General features: G+C 45.5%; 1 protein-coding gene across 2 annotated transcripts in view; it reads right to left on the bottom strand.

Annotated features, from left to right (window-relative positions):
* SPIN1 (spindlin 1) overlaps positions 1-16,599 on the bottom strand; it is a 64,030-nt gene extending 47,431 nt beyond the window's left edge. Inside the window, exon 1 of one of the 2 annotated variants that reach the window (XM_086629402.1) lies at positions 16,560-16,599. The gene's annotated coding sequence lies outside the window, so the exon portion shown is untranslated. Of the gene's footprint in view, positions 1-15,352; positions 15,649-16,559 lie in introns of those variants that run through there. The other variant, XM_086629403.1, reaches the window with a different exon arrangement.
* Between the last annotated feature and the right edge of the window lie 2,369 nt (positions 16,600-18,968).

Raw genomic sequence — 18,968 nt, forward strand, 5'->3', positions numbered from 1 at the left:
TGCCATACGCTTGCCCTTATGAAAAATTTACTGTTTCCCATATTAGTCCAAAAAATACATACCAAAAATTGAGCACAAGAATCCAAATCTGGATCTGAAATTAAACACACGCACTGGCTGTTCTACTGAATAGGAACCAAGCTGAAGAAGGAATAAAAGAATTGACTAGTGCCAAATCAGCTTGCAACAGCTTAATTTAAAAAACGGAATGTGCGTGTCAATGTGAAATGTTAAGTTCCACATTAATTCATGTACAGGTTTTTAAATAAAAGTCTCTAGTCTATTTCCTTTCCAACAGCTTGAGAACAACAAGCAAAACATTTAGCTGTATACAAACTTTTCAGTCATTATTTGACACAGCAAAACTAATTCTGAGAAAAAAAAATATTTGCCTATTACTGCAATATTACGCACAGCTTTTTAAATTTCTCTTACACACAATTCAGAACTACTCATGGACTAAACCTTGTGTATGTTCCAACTTACTGACTGATCATTTAATAAATGCACAGCCCTTCATGCTTAAAGAAATCTTGCAAGATAACGCTTTTACAAAAAAACTGAAGAAGAGATCTAGTATTTATTCAAAGCCAAGAGAACCTTCTCTGCATCCCGTTATCCAAAGGCAAATTTCAACTGACTCTCAAATGTTCAGTCGATTGCCTGTTACCTTGCATTTAACCACAGGGTAAGAACACGCACAGACACCAGGGTAACAAGTTCTCACAGGCTGGTGTAATTGCTGTAAATTGCACACTTAAGTACCATCATCATCAAAAACATGGAGCAGCTTAGCTTCTCCTTATTGATAGGCAGTTATCTTCCTCTTCCCAAAAAAACATATGCACAAAAATAACCACTGCCCAGCACATAAGAACAGTACTTTATTACCATACAAGCCATACGCTTGCTACCCTCCTATGGTAAATTCAAGTGAACGTTTAAGTTTTACAATCCAAGTATTCTGTCCTTACTCATGCTCTTACCAATGGAGCTGATCCATCAATTTATTGCAATTGTAAGCAAGTGTACCCAGTTTGGTTTGGTAACAGCTAAAGACAGTGTCTGAAAACTAGAGAGGGAAATGTCTAGTTGAAAAAGTAAGACATTTCTCCATTCTCTGCCCAAGTGTCTCCTGATAGGGGATACTTAAGTCATCAGCCTTTGTTTGAAGACTAGGTTTTAATTGCTATTGTGTTAGTCTGAGAAACATTGTTCCAAAGTCAAAAGGATGACCCAAACGTTCTGGAAGAGCAAGCACAGGGCAAATGTACCTAACCATGCTGTTAGAAGGTAATGGCGGGGTAAGTTACTGCACTTAGAGCTAAGTCTGTTGCTTTGATTAACCATGGCAAACCAAACTCCTCACTTCACATCTCTTTGGGAGGTTGGCTGATCTTTCTAAGTTACATTTTACAACCAGTTCTCAACAACCCAGGCTAGTAACACTGCTACACACACCTTCCAACACTGAGAGAATGTAAATTTCATGTCATATTTTAAAGGGGAGGGGGATGGAGGTGAAAATCTGGCATTTGACAGCCCACTTTCAAGCTTTCTGGCTTACCAGCAGTCTGTGGATCATAAGTAACGAATTATTCCTGGACATGTGCTCTGATACCTTAGAGCCTAGTACACTGAGAAGATGCCACTGCAACACTAAATTGAAAATCAGCATAATTAAAATATTTTCCCAAACTAAGCTTAAGAATATGTGACATCGGTTAGTTTTCCAAGAACAAATACTTTGTTGACATACTTGACACATTTTTCCCTCTCTAATGCAGCAGGCTTCTAGAACTTTATTCATGAAGGCCCACAGTAAAGAACTTACTTTGTTTCCTGCATTTAGAGATAACAGTTCATGCTTGAACAATCATTGATTCTTATGGTTTACATCCAATTTCTGCAGCTGTTCTATAACTTACTCCTGACATAATCACTATTTGTCTTCAAAATAAGCTGTGGTAGGCCACCAATGTGGGTGAGAAGGCCAGAAGACACCAAAAACAGTGTGGGGGGAAAGTAAGCAAAGTAAGCATACTTGAGTATTTTAGACGTGTGCTACAGTAACTGCCTACCAGTTTTAAAAGCAGAAAAAACACAAGAACTTCCAAAATTCTTATTAGAATCACAGAATGGTTAGGATTGGAAGGGACCTTAAAGATCATCTAGTTCCAACCCCCCTGCCATGGGCAGGGACACCCTCCACTACACCAGGTTGCCCAAAGCCTCATCCAACCGGGCCTTGAGCACTTCCAGGGATGGGGCATCCACAACTTCTCTGGGCAACCTGTTCCACTGCCTCACCACCCTCAATGTAAAATATTTCTTCCTTGTATCTAACCGAAATCTCCCCTCTTTCAGTTTGAATCCATTGCCCCCTGTCCTATCACTACACGTCCTAGTAAAAAGTCCCTCCCCAGCTTTCCTGTAGGCCCCCTTTAGGTACTGGAAAGCTGCTATAAGATCACCCCGGAGCCTTCTCTTCTCCAGGCTGAACAGACCCAACTCTCTCAGCCTGTCTTCCGAGGGCTGGAGCACCTCTGCTATGATAATCTTCGTGGCCCTCCTCTGGACCCGCTCCAGTAGCTCCATGTCCTTCTTATGTTGGGGACTCCAGAGCTGAACACAGTATTCCAGATGGGGTCTCACAAGAGCTGAGTAGAGGGGCAGAATCACCTCCCTCAACCTGCTGGCCACACTTCTTTTGATACAGCCCAGGATACGATTTGCTTTCTGGGCTGCCAGCGCACATTGTCAGCTCATGTTGAGCTTCTCATCTACCAGCACTCCCAAGTCCTTTTCCTCAGGGCTGCTCTCAATCCATTCTCCGCCCAGCCTGTACTTGTGCTTGGGATTGCTCCGACCCACGTGCAGGACCTTGCACTTGGCCTTGTTGAACTTCATGAGGTTCTCACAGGCCCACCTCTCCAGCCTGTCAAGGTCCCTCTGGATGGCATCCATTCCCTCCAGCATGTCCACAACACTACACAGCTTGGTGTGATCTGCAAACTTGCTGAGGGTGCACTCGATCCCACTGTCCATGTCGCCAACAAAGATGTTAAATAGCACTGGTCCCAGTACTGACCCCTGAGGAACACCACTCGTCACAGGCCTCCACGTGGACATTGAACCGTTGACCACAACTCTGAGTGCGACAGTCCAGCCAATTCCTTATCCACTGAGTGGTCCATCCATCAAAACCAAGTTTTTCCAGTTTAGAGACAAGGATGTCGTGTGGGACAGTGTCAAATGCTTTGAACAAGTCCAGGTAGATGATGTCAGTTGCTCTTCCCCTATCCATCTATACTGTAACCTCATCACAGAAGGCCACCACATTTGTCAGGCACCATCTACCCTTAGTGAATCCAAGCACTTCCTTATTTTCCATGTGCCTTAGCATAGTCGCCAGGAGGATCCGCTCCATGATCTTGCTGGGCACAGAGGTGAGACTGACTGGCCTGTAGTTCCCTGCGTCTTCTTTTTTCCCCTTTTTAAAAATAGGAGCTATGTTTCCCCTCTTCCAGTCATTGGCAACTTCATCAGATTGCCACGACTTCTGAAATATGATGGATAGCGGCTTAGCAACTTCATCAGCCAGTTCCTTCAGGACCCACGGATGCACCTTGTCTGGTCCCATGGACTTGTCCACCTTCAGGTTCTTAAGATGGTCTCGGACCTGATCATCTCCTACAGTAGGCAGTTCTTCATTCTCCCAGTCCCTGCCTTTGCCTTCTGTGACTTGGGCTGTGCTGCTGGAGCTCTTGCCAGTGAAGACTGAGGCGAAGAAGTCATTGAGAACCTCAGCCTTCTCCATATCCCAGGTAGCCAGGTCCCCCGTTTCCTTCCGGAGAGGGCCTACATTTTCCCTAGATCTCTTTTTATCACTGACATATCTAGAGAAGCCTTTCTTGTTGCCCCTGATGTCCCTGGCCACATTTAACTCTATCAGGGCTTTAGCTTTCTTAACCTGACTCCTGGCTGCTTGGACAATTTCTCTGTATTCTTCCCAGGCTACCTGTCCTTGTTTCCACCCTCTATAGGCCTTCTTTTTGTGTCCGAGTTGGTCCAGGAGCTCCTTGTTCATCCATGCAGGCCTCCTGGTGTTCCTACCTGACTTTCTCTTTGTTGGGATGCACCGCTCCTGAGCTTGGAGGAGGCGATCCTTGAATATTAACCAGCTTTCTTGGGCCCCTCTGCAGCCAAGGCTGTCCTTGAGCGTCACGTTCCCCAGCAGTCCTTCATTGTTGGTGAGAACAAAGTCCAGCAAAGCACCTCTCCTCATTGGTTCCTCCACCACTTGGAGAAGGAAGTTATCATCCATGCATTCCAGGAACCTCCTGGATTGCCTGTGCCTTGCTGTGTTGTCCTTCCAACAGATATCGGGATGGTTGAAGTCCCCCGTGAGGACCAGAGCTCGTGAACATGAGGCAGCTCCTATCTGTCTGTAGAGGGCCTCATCCACTCAGTCCTCCTGGTCAGGTGGTCTGTAGCAGACCCTGACTACTATGTCCCCTGTCCCTGCTCTCCCTTTAATCCTAACCCATAAGCTCTCAGTCGGGACCTCATTCGTCATTATAGCTTAGGACAAGCTATAATTCACAGCATTGATTAGAAAGTCAAAATTTAATTGTTATGAACCTCAACCTAAGTAACCCATAAGGTACTGGCATATATGTAGTAATTCAGCACTTAAAAATGCAGGACCACAAAACAGTTCAAGGGACCAGGTCAGAAAACAGTTACGGGCATTAGCTCTGTGTACAACCAAAACTATGACAAGCTGTACCATAAGCCCATTTATTCATGGATTTGAGACTCACATGCCTAAACTTCTCCTGTAATCAACACCACAGTAACTACAATCATAACAGACAGTGTTCAATGAAACAGAGGTATTAACTTGGGTGTCTGTTGGATACAAATACTGCCTGCCTCTACTCTGACAAAAATGTAGTTCTCCTCCTTAAATCAGATGGGAACAGGGGTAGGAATTAGAGAGAAGTTATTGGGTAAACTAGGGCTTCCTCCAGTCGCAATAAAGTGGACAAATAATTTTTCTAGGAATTAATGCAATGAAAGAGTAAACAATTACATTTTGCAAACTGAAGCATGATCACACTGATACAGAGACCCTAAGCCCAAACTCAAAAGCATAGAAAAATTTCTCCCTACAGACCTGATATTAAGAAAAGCTTCTAGACATTATTAGACAATTTAAAGCAGTAGTAATTTTCATGCTATCTTTGCAATGATCAGGAAAAACAAAACCAAAAAACCCACACAACATATGAGAAGATGACCCAAGGAAAATGATCTCTAGCTTACGATCTGTATCTTAAAAAAGCTGAGCAACCAGTCATGAACTGCATTTGTCTTACCTATTTTCTTCACCTTCAGCCATTTTAGCTTAGATTAAAGCAGTTCTCATACAAATGCATTCAAGTGACTGTGTACACTGAAAACATAAATCAACTGGGTGAAAGCATTTGCTACTAAGAATGGCAAGTCTCTTGCCATGGCTACTAACCAATAATGTGCTCTTCATTTTTCCAGATCAACTGCAGAATATTCACTCACCGTCTACAAAGTTAATATGAATTTCAACCTAAACAGATTATCAGCTTTAAATGGTGAATAGCTACAACAGATGTCGAAGCTGTAATATGAAGTAATAGCAGGGCATTGACAACAAAATTCAGCATTGTATTACGAGCTCTAGCCACAGCTAACTATGCTGCTGTTGATAAATTTGAAGTCTGTGAAAGAAGAGTACTTTAAACCAAAAATTGTTACTTATAGAAGAGTGGTATAGCTGTAGAGAAAAAATATCAGAGATATGTAAAACTATTAATTTAAATACTGCGGTCAACACTGGATTCATCAGCAAGGACAATGATAACTTATTAAACTGCTTATCATACTTTTTTCTATAAAAGGTGAGAATCATCAGCATTGCGACATTACACGGTATTTTCCTTGCTTACATAGAGGTTATTGCACATTTTTGGTGGAAAATACAACACAAACTGCATCAATCAGATGGGGTGGGTGAGGAGGGGCAGGACAACAGGGAGAGAGAAATCAAGCTGTGAAACCAGTGATTATCCCTAAAAGCAGTGGAAACATCAGAACAGACCAGTTCTCATATTGCTAGTGCTTTTTTAAAGAAACTTGGAAGAAAAATGCACAAAGTATTAGTTCTGAAACTGGTATGGTTATCTGCATACTCATGAAAGTAATTAGAAGATGAACTGTTTCAGGTTACACTGAAAATTTATTTACTGGACTGTGAAAAAAATGTACTTTAAGACAACAGCTGCATGAGTTTGAGAATATGACAATTTTTCTTAGGAAACAGCTGCCTAGAAAACACTGATTTCCTCTTGTTCTGTAGTAGTAGAAAGGTGACAAAATGATGGCAAAACCGAAGTCAGAATTTTAAGAATGTGAACAAGTGTTCCCTGCCATATCTTGCTTGTCCCACAGAAAACATGCATTCCTTTCTTAAAAGGCTGATAATAAGCTCTAATCAAAAACTCTGCTTTGAAGTTACTTCACTGTGCATGCTGTAAGAATGGAAATAAAATAAGTAAATTAATCAAGATAGGACTTTAGAGTGAGAACTTCCAGCGGCAGCAATAGGTACATTTTTCTCTTTAGCTTCATAACCAAATTTTCTCTCTAGACAGCTTTCTATCTGACCTGAACTAGATTCACTAACATAAACATTTAATCATATTTCCTGAGAATTTGCATCAATCTAGGTATTGGTAATAACTTTCGAGCACCCCAAAAAATCCCACACCTCTTTTTATTTTTGGAAATACCCATACTTAATTGCAGAGAGGACTACATTGTACTGTAGTACCTGAAACAAGGTCTTCCTCGAGCCTTCTCTACTCCAGGCTGAAAAGCCCCAACTCTCTCAGCCTGTCTTCATAGCAGAGGTGCTCCAGCCCTCAGATCATCTTCGTGGCCCTCCTCCGGACTCGTTCCAGCAGCTCCGTGTCCTTCTTGTGCTGGGGACTCCACAGCTGAATGCGGTATTCCAGGTGGGGTCTCATGAGAGCAGAGTAGAGGGGCAGAATCACCTCCCTCGACCTGCTGGCCACACTTCTTTGGATGCACCCCAGGATACGGTTGGCTTTCTGGGTGCAAGCGCACATTGCTGGCTCACGTTGAGCTTCTCATCAACTAGCATCCCAAAGTCCTTCTCCTTTGGGCTGCTGTCAATCCATTCTCTGTCCAGCCTTCACTTTTGTTTGGCATTGCCCTGACCCATGTGCAGGACCTTGCACTTGGCCTTGTTGAACTGCACGAGGTTTGCACAGGCCCACCTCTCCAGCCTGTCAAGGTCCCTCTGGATGGCATCCCTTCCCTCCAGCGTGTCCACAACACTACACAGCTTGGTGTCGTTAGCAAAGTTGCTGAGAGTGCACTTGATCCCACTGTCCATGTCACCAAAAAAGATGTTCGACAGGACCAGCCCCAATACCGACCCCTGAGGAACGTCACTTATCACTGGTCTCCACTTGGACATGGAGCCATTGACCACAACTCTCTGAGTGTGACTATCCAGCCAATTCCTTATCGATCAAATATGATGAATATCGTCCATCCATCAAATCCATGTCTCTTCAATTTAGAGATAAGGACGTCATGTGGGACAGTATCAAATGCTCTGCACAAGTCCAGGTAGATGACATCAGTCGCTCTTCGCTTATCCACCAATGCTGAAACCCCATCATTGAAGGCCATCACATTTGTCAAGCACAATTTGTGCTTAGTAAAGCCATGTTGGCTGTCACCAATCACCTTATTTTTCATGTGCCTTAGCATAGTCACCAGGAGGATCTGCTCCATGATCTTGCTGGACACAGAAGTAAGACTGACTGGCCTGTAGTTCCCTGCATCTTCCTTTCTTCTCTTTTTTTAAAAGTTGGGGCTGTGTTTCCCCTTTTCATGTCAGTGGAAACTTCACCAGAGTGCCATGACTTCTGAAATATGATGGATAATGGTTTAGCAACTTCATCAGCCAGTTCCCTCAGAATCCATGGATGCACCTCATCAGGTCCCATGGACTTGTCCACCTTCAGGTTCCTTAGATGGTCTTGAACCTGATCTTCTCCTACAGTGGGCAGTTCTTCATTCTCCCAGTCCCTGCCTTTGCCTTCTGTGACTTGGGCTGTGCTGCTGGAGCTCTTGCCAGTGAAGACTGAGGTGAAGAAGTCATTGAATACTTCAGCCTTCTCCATATTCCAGGTAACCAGGTCTCCTGTTTCCTTCCAGAGAGGGCCCACATTTTCCCTAGTCCTCCTTTTGTCACTGATATACCTATACAAGCTTTTCTTTTTGCCCTTGATGTCCCTGGCCACATTTAATTCAATCAGGGCTTTAGCTTTCCTAACCTGAACCCTGGCTGCTTGGACAATTTCTCTGTATTCCTCCCAGGCTACCTGTCCTTGCTTCCACCCTCTGTAGGCTTCCTTTTTGTGTTCGAGTTGGTCCAGGAGCTCCTTGTTCATCCATGCAGGCCTCCTGGCATTTTTGCCTGACTTCCTCTTTATTGGGATGCACTGCTCCTGAGCTTGAAGGAGGTGACCCTTGAATATCCCTGCTTCATATTTAACCTTGCAGCACCCTCGCCCAAACACTGTCTCCTAGCAATGTGCTTCAGATGCCTAAGCATGACTGAAAACTAGGATGTTTATTCACAGCAAAGTCTCAACCCTCTGCTTTTCCTCTTTCAATTAATTTTACACATATGGGAGAAACAAATCAAAAAACCCACCTCAAGTGAATACATATAAATTCTGTTCTTCAAGCCTCTAGCCTAACACCATCTGTAATTCAGTGTTTCCTTCACTCCTAGTTCCCCACCAAGGTCACAACAAGATACTACCATTTAAATATGTATTTTTCATCCATTATTAACACAGTAACATGTGATACATGGTAGTGATGACATAACATAGATTTGTCTCATCTTTATCAATATAAGCCACAGGTATACTCGCAAGTGTAACTGAGAGCAGGAGTGATTCTCCTAGCCCCAACTTGGAAAGTCAGGAAAGCACGTGAACCAGAAGAGTCTGCTTGCCTTCTCTGTCTTATGGCTGACACCTAACAATAAAGTATGCTTTTATGCACAAAATGGAGGTTCAAAAGATGGAGCATCTTTTGTCTCTCATGCAGCCTAGAGACTAAAAGAGATTTCTATCCTTATTCACTCCTACAGAAGCCTTTTCCTCCTCCCTTCAGCAGCACAGAGAGATGATCCTGAGGACAGCTGCTGTGAATGCTCCCTCACCCTACCAATGTGATGCTAACCATACGAGTATTCAACAATCTGTGGTTTCCAAGTATATCAAACACCTGCATATTCCTTAACCCTAAGAGGACTTAAGAGTCAGATTTCTACGAAGTCACACTAAAGGCAGAATTTACCGTTAAGCTATTTTTTGTCAGAGCATGGATTTTGACCAATCATATCTCGCAAAATTGCTGTTCCACTGACGCCAAAGCAACCATTAATGAACTTATGTGTTATCTTTCACCAGTTAAGACAAAGAACTTAAGGAGATTAATGAAGAAAAAAGTCATTATGTCCATTTAATAAAGCTCTCTGCAGCTGGAAGGTTTTGAGAAAGAAGTAGTAAATTAATCTCTAACATGTTTGCTGCTATTCTGATTTCATTTTGGTGTTTTTTTGAAAGGGGGTCTAATTAAAGTCTATGTAGGTGAAATTTTACAGACCTCAGCTTGATGACATAGACCAGCTAGAACAGCTTACTATGCTTTAGAACAAGTGAAACAACATTACTGGGAAAAAAGTCAAGCTTTCTAAATCTTCATTTTATACGTGACTGGCCACATCAGGGTAGAGCAGCATCACCCTAAGTGGTGGACATTAAATTGCCAGGTAATGTTAGGCTTTGCAAACCTAGTTAGCATAGTAATCTTAAAACAGATTAAACTAAAAAAACTTTCCCTGTATTCACTAACTGGTCTGCACTAACAGGAATCTAGGAGAGACAACAAAGCAACACAATGGAAAGGGTAAAAAAAGCCTTCTGAGGTGCACATTCAGAGGGAATTATCATCTTAATGGGCTACTCCCAAAGTCTCACAGTTACTTTGCCAAGACCTTTCCCAAGGTCTTGGGATTCAAGACTGCCTCTGAACCATTAGGAAGATTCTTGGAAAACAAAAGGATGGAAGATCCACCAGTGACCTTACAAAAAGCAACACATTTCATTGAAACACTTTCATTGTAAAGCACTTCTAAACTTGCAGATAAAAGCAGTCTTAGACTTCAACAGACAGGCTCCCCAACACTTTGACACACTAACTCTGGAAACCTGCATGAAGAATAGCTAGGTTACCACACCAATACTCACTCAAGAAAGGCAGCTGCAGTGGTTGAACCCAGGGCCCTTCAGATGAGGCACTGTTAGAAGGGGACCACCAGCTACAACACAGTCGGAGAACAGGACCTGCATACAGTCGGGCCAGAAGCAGTCAAGTGAAAACGAAGAGACGACTTCAAAGATGGCAAGTGGATTCAACACCTTAAGTCAGCCATGTGAGAACCAGAAAACTAATGGAAAACACAACAACAAAGGAGTAACTAAAAGGATACAATTCCACTTTGTTCGAACTACCACGTGGAACCTGTCGTGGTTTAACATAGCCTGCCACACAGCCACTCACCAACCTGCCTCCACCCTCAGGGAATGGGAAAGAGAATTAAAACGGAAAAGGGAAGCAGAATCGAGGGTTGAGAAAACATCATCATCATAATAATGCATACATATACTAAGATAATGATATATACTAACAAGTGATGCAATGTAACTGCTCACCACCCAGTGACAAACGCCTGCCCCATCCTGGCAAGCAATCCTGAAACAGGTAAGTCCCAACACCATAATTCCAGATGACTGAGAGGCCCAAAAAGCATGAGAGAGACACAACTCCCTGAGACAGAGAGTCTAAGAGACCCCTCCAGAAAAGAAAGAATCACAAACCTCTTAGTCAAACCTCATCTATCTATTGGGCATGACGATGCACAATATGGAATATTCCACGGGCCAACTTAACCCTCAATCATAAATCTTAAATTTAAATCATAGGGAGAGTTGTGGGCCCTTTGTCTTAGCCATGCTGAAGGACTTGAAAGGTCCTTGATGTCTCAGCAGCAACTATGAGCATCAGTGCACTATCAGTGTTCTGCCAGTAACATGTCCCATGCTAAATCCAAGATACAGAGTTCTTCCAGCTGCTAAAAAAAACCCCCAAACTAACTGTCCCAGTCAAAACTGGGACAGAATCAAATGCCTGAAGTTCAGCAGTCATTCTGGATAAGTTAAGTGTTTACTAAATCATTGATATCCACAGAATTGCTCTTGAAATAAGTATCTAGTCTCACCAGTACTTGTAGGTGTGGACGTTGAATACCACACTGGAATATTCAACAACATTAAAAAAAACACCAACAAAAACTACAAACAAAAAAAGCAACATTAACAAAGCAATCAAGCAAACAAAAAAAATCAACAGCTAATCAGTTCTTAGGGGTTTATAAGCTTAATAATCTTACAAAAAGACTATAAAAACCTTACAGTATACTGTCAGTAACTTATTCTGCAAGCAGATATCAAAAAAAGAAACATCAGGAGATACTTCCAACAACATGTCAACCACCTTGCAAATAATCGCAAAGATTAGAATACAATTAGGTGATAGTTGAGGCTAGTAGTCACCATCGGTAACAACGATAATGGCTACACATTTCTGCATTTTGTGGAACGATCTCAAGTAAGCTTCCAAGCAAGCAAGTCAAACAAGACCTCATACAGCACAGGTTTACAGCAGTTTCACAACATACATTGCAGGAAAGAAACATAAAAAGATAACCTGTATTTCTAGAACGATTCTTCACAACTTGGCAGCCAAATCAGTTTACCTCCCGAATTCCGCATGCCATCAGCAAATTCACCTTTTACATCACAATGGAAAGCTAACTGCAACCATCACATGGTGAAAGCAGTAAGTTTGAATTACATTATTTTACCATTGTTTGAAATGGATCAGTGATGAGGCCCTTTTCTCACTGGAATGGACTGTTCATAGGTAAATACAAACCAGTTAACTACACTGTTCCAAGGAACACAACACGTATCTTCATAGGTAAATACAAACCAGTTAACTACACTGTTCCACGGAACTCAACACGTATCCACGTCATAGAAATGAGGACAGAAGCAGCCTGCACATTTATTCCAGGAAGACCACATTCCCCATTCCCTTAAGCCACATGGTACGTGGACATCTCGGTAGTATCTCGATAGCAAGTGGGACACAGCTTGATATATAAAGTACTCGGTAGGAAAACCAGATCAGCATCCACCTGCCGATCACAAAACGGACGAACTCTGAAGAATGGTTAAGAGAAGGAAAATGAGAAAGACAACGAAACAAAAAATTCTCTTGCACCTGGTATGAGAAACAAGCTAGCTAACCACACAACAGGAAATAACTTTCCGTAATAGTGATTCTCTCTCTTGGTTCAGCTTCAGCGAAGAGCTTTCTAACAATGGTTTTTAAACCGCTTTGTTGAATCGGTTTTAGTCAGCTACAAAAACAGTCTCATGCCATCAAGAAGTCAGGTCTGATCTTTCTAATACTTCAGGAAAGAAAGGAAGGGAGGCAAGGAAAGCTAAAATGAAAGCATAAAAACTTTACAGCAACAGGCTTCATTCTAAGAAAAAAAAAAAGGCTGTTTCCTTTCTTCAGAAAATAGAATCTTACCAAAAATCTTTCATTTGTCAAACATTAAGCAAATTATGCATTGCATTAAAAAACCACTTTATAACAGCTGTTGCATCAGCTAGATGTTTACAGATCTGAACATGTCAAAGAGCGCAGCCTGGCAATAGATAGCAAGGAAAGATACAGGGTAAGAGTCGATGGAAGAATACTACTTCCATTGAGAAAACGTACCAACACTATTGAAGTGTAAGAAAAACTGAAAGTGTTTATCACCTTTAGGACTTCATATTTTAAATAGTAATTTCATAAATATTTAGAAGTACACTGAGTCATGACTGACTTGGTCAAGGATTGATTTAGAACTATTTTTTGTTATAAGAAACAAGTTAATTTCTAACATCTTCCAGCAAACTGATCACTGAGACCACATTTCTTGCAGTCTTCTTTTTCCTCTATCTCACTTCCCAACACGATAAAGCAAATAACCAGTTTTGGAAAAGAAGATATTACTAGTAGCTGGTTTCTAATTTGGTTAAACACAGCCTAGCACTACCCACAATGACAAAAAACACTGGAGCTAGTGGTACTAAAGACACTAAGATTTGGCAAGTTCTTCAACTAGATCAGTTCCTCATGGAATACTAAGACCCACAATACTGATTTTTGACCAACTCATCAACACAACCGAAACAGAAAGAAAAAATCTTCTGGGTGTCACAGAAAATGACACAATTTCAAGCTATAGCAAAAACGTTATAAATAAGAAGCTTCATAAAGCTAACGAGGTAGAGCTGAATTTTACAGAATAAATTCTGTCTTCAGTTCTAGAAACGTACCAGAGTTAAGAAACATGACTATTTTTAAGTGATCCATTATTTAAACAGATGTGTTGTGGATGCTCTATTTTTACTTTATTTTGCTCTTCAGTCTAAGAATTAGCTTAAATATCCAAAGGCCTATTCTGAGGGAGGAGCTGCATACCTAAGGACGTTTCACACTAAGTAAAAGAGCAGTAATTTCAAAATTCGGTGGCTATCATAATGAATCACTAATTAGCTACAACTGGTAAACTATTCTAGTGACTTTACCAATACTGCCTTCAGGTTGTTAAATTTAAAAAAACCACAAACATGACTGCTGTAGGAATCTACTGACATATCAAGTTACAGACTTTTGCTTGGACATTTCCATCCAGTAGTACAGTTGGTTTAGGAGCCATGACGTAGATACACATTCCAAAACGATCTTGTAACTTGCATGAGACCACTCAAGTTTTATGTTGTTGTAAACTCATTATTATAAATTACTTTCTCCTCACCTCCAGTTAATCAACGCTTGTTAATGAGGATGGAAAAAGCAGCAGAAAAGAAGTATTAATATATGATACTTAATTCTAGCATTGAAGTGTAGTATTTATTTCTTCTCAGTAAGCTGCATGATTATGCCATGCCAGTGCTTCTCCACTAGAAGCTTCCAAAGCAAAGTAGACAAAGACAACAGAGCTAGGACATTCGTTACTTTAGGGCAGTGCTCAGATATTAACAGAAACAATGGCTGTTCACGTGTATATGACTGAATAAAGACCATGTCTTTACACATAACCTTTGGGAAATGAAACATTTACTACGAATTACAGTAACATCTCCAGAAAGCAGCATAAAGCACCACGTCTTTGCACCTTCAGCATTCACCCTTGAGTTACAACCCAGATGTAAATCCGTTCCAGGGCAGATCACTTTAGGGCATGCCCAACAAACTACCTTCAAACGTTACTTTGGTTTTACGTCACAAGCAAGCAAAAAGAAAAAAAGCCATATTCATGGAAGCCAGAAGGGGGTGCTCTGAATGACTGAGGTGGGGGGTACCGAACTGAGCCTTTGCCTTGTGTTAGGAGAGGTCAGAAGCATGTTGTCTTGTTTTAGTTTGGGAGCTCGCTGGAGTTCATGCCGCCATGCCTTTTTTTACAAAAAAGGAATCTGAAAAGCAGGAGCACTTCTTTTAGCAAAAAGGAAATGCTTTGGTTTGCGCTATTGTCATCGCAAGGGCAAATCAATCTGTGTGACATAAAACTAGCAACACAAAGAGCTGGCAAGTGTTAATTCCAGTTTTGCCTCTCATGATTTTCGAGCAGAGCAGTTTAAGATACAGACAAGGAGATATAAGGAACGCAAAGAAATGCAAAAACCCTATGCTATGGTTTTCACCTACACAATGCCTGTTCTGACATAACTAGTTCAGGTCCTTCTAATGTGACTGCGTTGAAGTGATACCTCATACCGAACTACATTCTGAAATGAAAGAAACGGCCCTAGATCATTCTGCAAGTGTAATACAGTATTTAATCTCTGCTAGCACTTTGGTGCATCAGCCTCCCCCCACCCAAAAAGAGAAAAAGATACGCACATTCCAATCAAGCCTCTCTCAGCAGGGCTCACCCCGTTCCCCCCTCCTTCCCTCCCTTCCTCCCTCGCCCCAGGCCTTGCCAGGTTCCCAAATCCCCTCTGATTTTAGGTTTCATTTTGTTGTAAACAGCAAAACGAAAGGATAAAGCTTCCAAAGCGAGGATCCTTACCCTTGAAATCCCGCCATGCGCGCAATAAGAAGGGTGAATTGTTTTTCCTCTTTTTTTTTGGATGGGAGACGAGGGGGGAGGGGGAAGAAACAAAAGTCTAAACGGAGGAGAGGCTAAGCGGCGGAGACAGAGGGAGAAGGCGGAGACCCTGGCGGAGGAGCAGGGCGAGCGTCAGCCATGTTGTGTGTGTGTTGGTCCAGTATTTACAAACCTGCAGCTGCAGCAGCGCTTGGAGTCTGGGAGAGAAGGGAACGAAGGGAGGGAGAAAGGCGAGGAGGGAGGAGAGGCAGGCACGGGGAGAGGGAAGGGAGGGAGGGAAGAGGGAGGGAGGAGGGGAAAGCGGCGGCAGACAAAGGATCCCCGCGCAGCCCGCGCGCACACTCACGCGCACCCACACGCACGGGCCGCCTCACACCGCGGCAGCGCGGCCGCAGCCCCACCGCCGCCAGCCCGCGGCGGCAGCGCGGCGGCCCCCCCTCCGCTTGCCGCGGCCCGGCCCCGCCGCCGCTGCGCTCACGCCCCCTTCGCCCCCCGGGGGAGGGGGGGGCCGGGGCACGTTTCCCTCCCGCCTCCGTCTCCCCCGGCGTGCGCTATCGAGGAGGCGGCTTATCTGCCCCCCGGCAGCCCCTCGGCGGGCCCCAGCCCACATACAATAGCTCCGCAGAGGGGAAGGGGGAAAGGGGAAGGGGGGGGGGGGCGGCTCCGACCCCTCCTCTCCGGCAGGGGACGGAGGGTGGGTGCGGAGCGGGGCCCGGCCAGGGGAGGGCGGCAGCTCCCCCGGAGCCCGGAAGGGTGGGGGTTGCCAGGCAGCCGGAGCGCTGCGGGGGAAGGGAGGGCAGCAGACGGCAACGTGAGACCGGGGCCCCCGCGGCCCCGCTGCCGCCCGCTTCCCGTGGTTTCCGGGCAGCCCGCTGAAGCGGGCGGCGGGGGCGGAACGGGAGGGGCGCCGGACCGCGGCGGAGGAGGGGGCGTGCGGCAGGGTGCGCAATGTCAGCCCCGAGGGAGGGGAGGCGAGGCGAGGCTGGGCCGGGCTGGGAGCGGCAGCTGCCGCGGCGGCTCCCCCCACAGCGACTCCCTCCGGCTCTGCCCGGTACTGGGCCGGGCCAGGCCAAGGGCGGCGCGACGGGCTGCGCTCTCCCCCACTCCCCCCCCGCCACCCCCCCCCCCCCCCCCCGACTCCCCTCCCCCGCCTTCCCCGCTCGCTCACCTGCCGGCGGGACGGGCGCCCGGGGGTGCCAGGCGGGCGGCCCAGGGCTGCCAGCGCTGCAGGCGCTGCCGCAGTCCCCTGCCTTGCCAGGCCGCTCAGCTCCTCCGCGACGGCAGCGGGGACGGCCGCTCCCCTTGTCTCGTTTGGCCCCCTCCGCCGCCGCTGCCTCCTGCTCGCCTCTGCCACATTTGGATCCCCTCTCCCTACATGAGCTCCGCCGCCAGGATAGAGGCCTCCTCACCTTCCTGCCAAATAGTGAGCCACCCGCATCGAGCCGTTCAAAACACAGGGCCGGGCCCCGCCCTCCTCCCTCCTCCCCCGCCCTGCCCCCCCCCCCCCGCCGCTCTGCCCGCCGCCGCGCAGGCGCACTGCGCCGCCCAAACTGCGACAGGAGCGGAGGGCGCGCTCCCCGCCCCGCCCCGCCCTGCCCGCCGTCGCGGATCCCAGCGCGCCTGCGCGGTCGCATCCCCGCCCGTCGCCCCTCCGCGGCCGCTCCCCTCCGCCGGCTGCCTACCGCAGCGGCGGTGCTGCAGGTCGCCGTCCGAGTCCTCCGGCGGGCGGCCGACTGTCGGGCCGCCGCGAAACACGGCTTACCTGGCCCGGGGGGCGGGCGGGCCTCGCCCCGCCCCACCCGCCCGCTCCTCGGCGCCCAGCACCGCCTCGCGGGCGGGCCGTGGCGGCGGCGGCGGCGCCGGTCGTCCGCAGCGCGCCTCCCTCGGCGGGCCGCGGGGCCGCGGCCTACCTGGGGCCCAGGGCCGTGGCTGGCAGCCTCAGGGGTTTCAGGGTGCCCGGCGTTTTCCAGCGGATTTCTGAGGTGTCCCTGGTCATCTTCCGACTTTCAGACAGTGTTCACGTGGTCTGGAGAAGTGGTGTTGGCCGTGACTGTGTGGAGAAGCCGGAGAATGTGCAGGTGCCTGAAGGCTGACTAGCACTTCACGCGACAGGGAAAGTGTAAGTGGTGGAGGGTCTCGGGTGTGCTGAGTGCATCGTGAGCTCAAAAGTAAAAGACTACATTTTGAGTAAATTGTCTTCTCGTGGCAAGAGAGGCAATATTATTGGGATGGAGAAGGAGTAGTTCCTTCGAAACCTAAAGGTTTCATTTAAAAAATGTTCTTGTCATTGTGTAACAGGAAAACAAAAAGGGCTAGAGGAGCACTTCAAAAATCCCAGCTGAGCAAAAGCACTGGTTACAAGTTATTTCCACAGTCTTGATGGACTACTGTGGGTCCTGCCAGCTTTTGACTTCCAGTAGGCTGATGGACAATACCTGAGAGGGCAGTTGATGGGAAACCTGCAAGTAGTCGAGACTTGTTCAGAAATTGCCGGACCACAGATGAGTGCTATCTACTGAACAGTTAGTGTTAAATCCCAGGACATCTAGAACTAGAGAAGCAGCAAGCTTCTTAACTTTTGTGGAGAGCATTTTCTTATTAATTAAATGTGCATGATCTAGATGGGGTTGAACACGAGGAAGTTCAGTAAGCCATACCAGAAATTTTTGGATGGAACTGTGTGCAAGCCATTAATCATAGGAAACAATAAAGTAAAACAATCTATAAACATTCTGATGAAAATACGATAGTGTTGTAAAATCCTAGTCCATCAGTTTGGTACATCATTCAAGCATAGAATTCCAAGAGCCATTCATAGCTTCAGATTGACAACAAGATGGAAAACATGGGTAAAATAGATTATGTCCTCCTCTGACAAATTAAGCAGTTTGTTTAACAATGAAAACAGGTCAACAGCTGGGGCCTGTTCTGCCTTAAGTCAAATGGGTACTTTTTTCAAAGTAGAGCTTGGCAAGTGTATTGTGACATGATACAACTTTTTTCTGCTGCAACATGACAAGACAAACTTCCATTCATTAAGGGAGCTGTAAAGCGTTGTTACTTGTAGGGCTTTTGCGTGTGGCTAAAAGCCGCACTCGGAGTCAAAGAAATGAGTTTGATTTGGGGAAAGGATGATTCAGTTCTAAGGATGAGTACATATTTGGGATTTCTTAGTTCCACCAGGAGCAAATACACATGGTAAGATCCAAATTCCCAATTCATGCTCACTGATAACATCATTCATGAATTCTGAGTCTGAGTTAGGGAAATTGGAGTTGTCTTCTTCTGGGAACAAAGGGAGGTTCCAGAGAGCCATTACCTTGGAAAGCCCTCCCAAAGCAAGATTCTCAAGTGCTAACAACTCTTCCTAGTTCTTTGTGTGTACTAGGAATTGTCCATAGAAGGAAACTGCATTTTCATACCTGGAAGGAGAATTGCATGATCATGCATTCCCATCCCATGCCCACCACAGGTGCGTGGTGGTCGCTGAGCTGGCAAGGGAGAGATCCGCTTGATTGAGGAGCATTTGAGACTGGCTTCCCACAAAGCCCATCTGTTCTTTCTTCCGAATTGCTAA

The sequence above is a fragment of the Tauraco erythrolophus genome, chromosome Z (genome assembly GCF_009769465.1).
Source record: "Tauraco erythrolophus isolate bTauEry1 chromosome Z, bTauEry1.pri, whole genome shotgun sequence".
In the NCBI taxonomy this organism is placed as follows: domain Eukaryota; kingdom Metazoa; phylum Chordata; class Aves; order Musophagiformes; family Musophagidae; genus Tauraco; species Tauraco erythrolophus.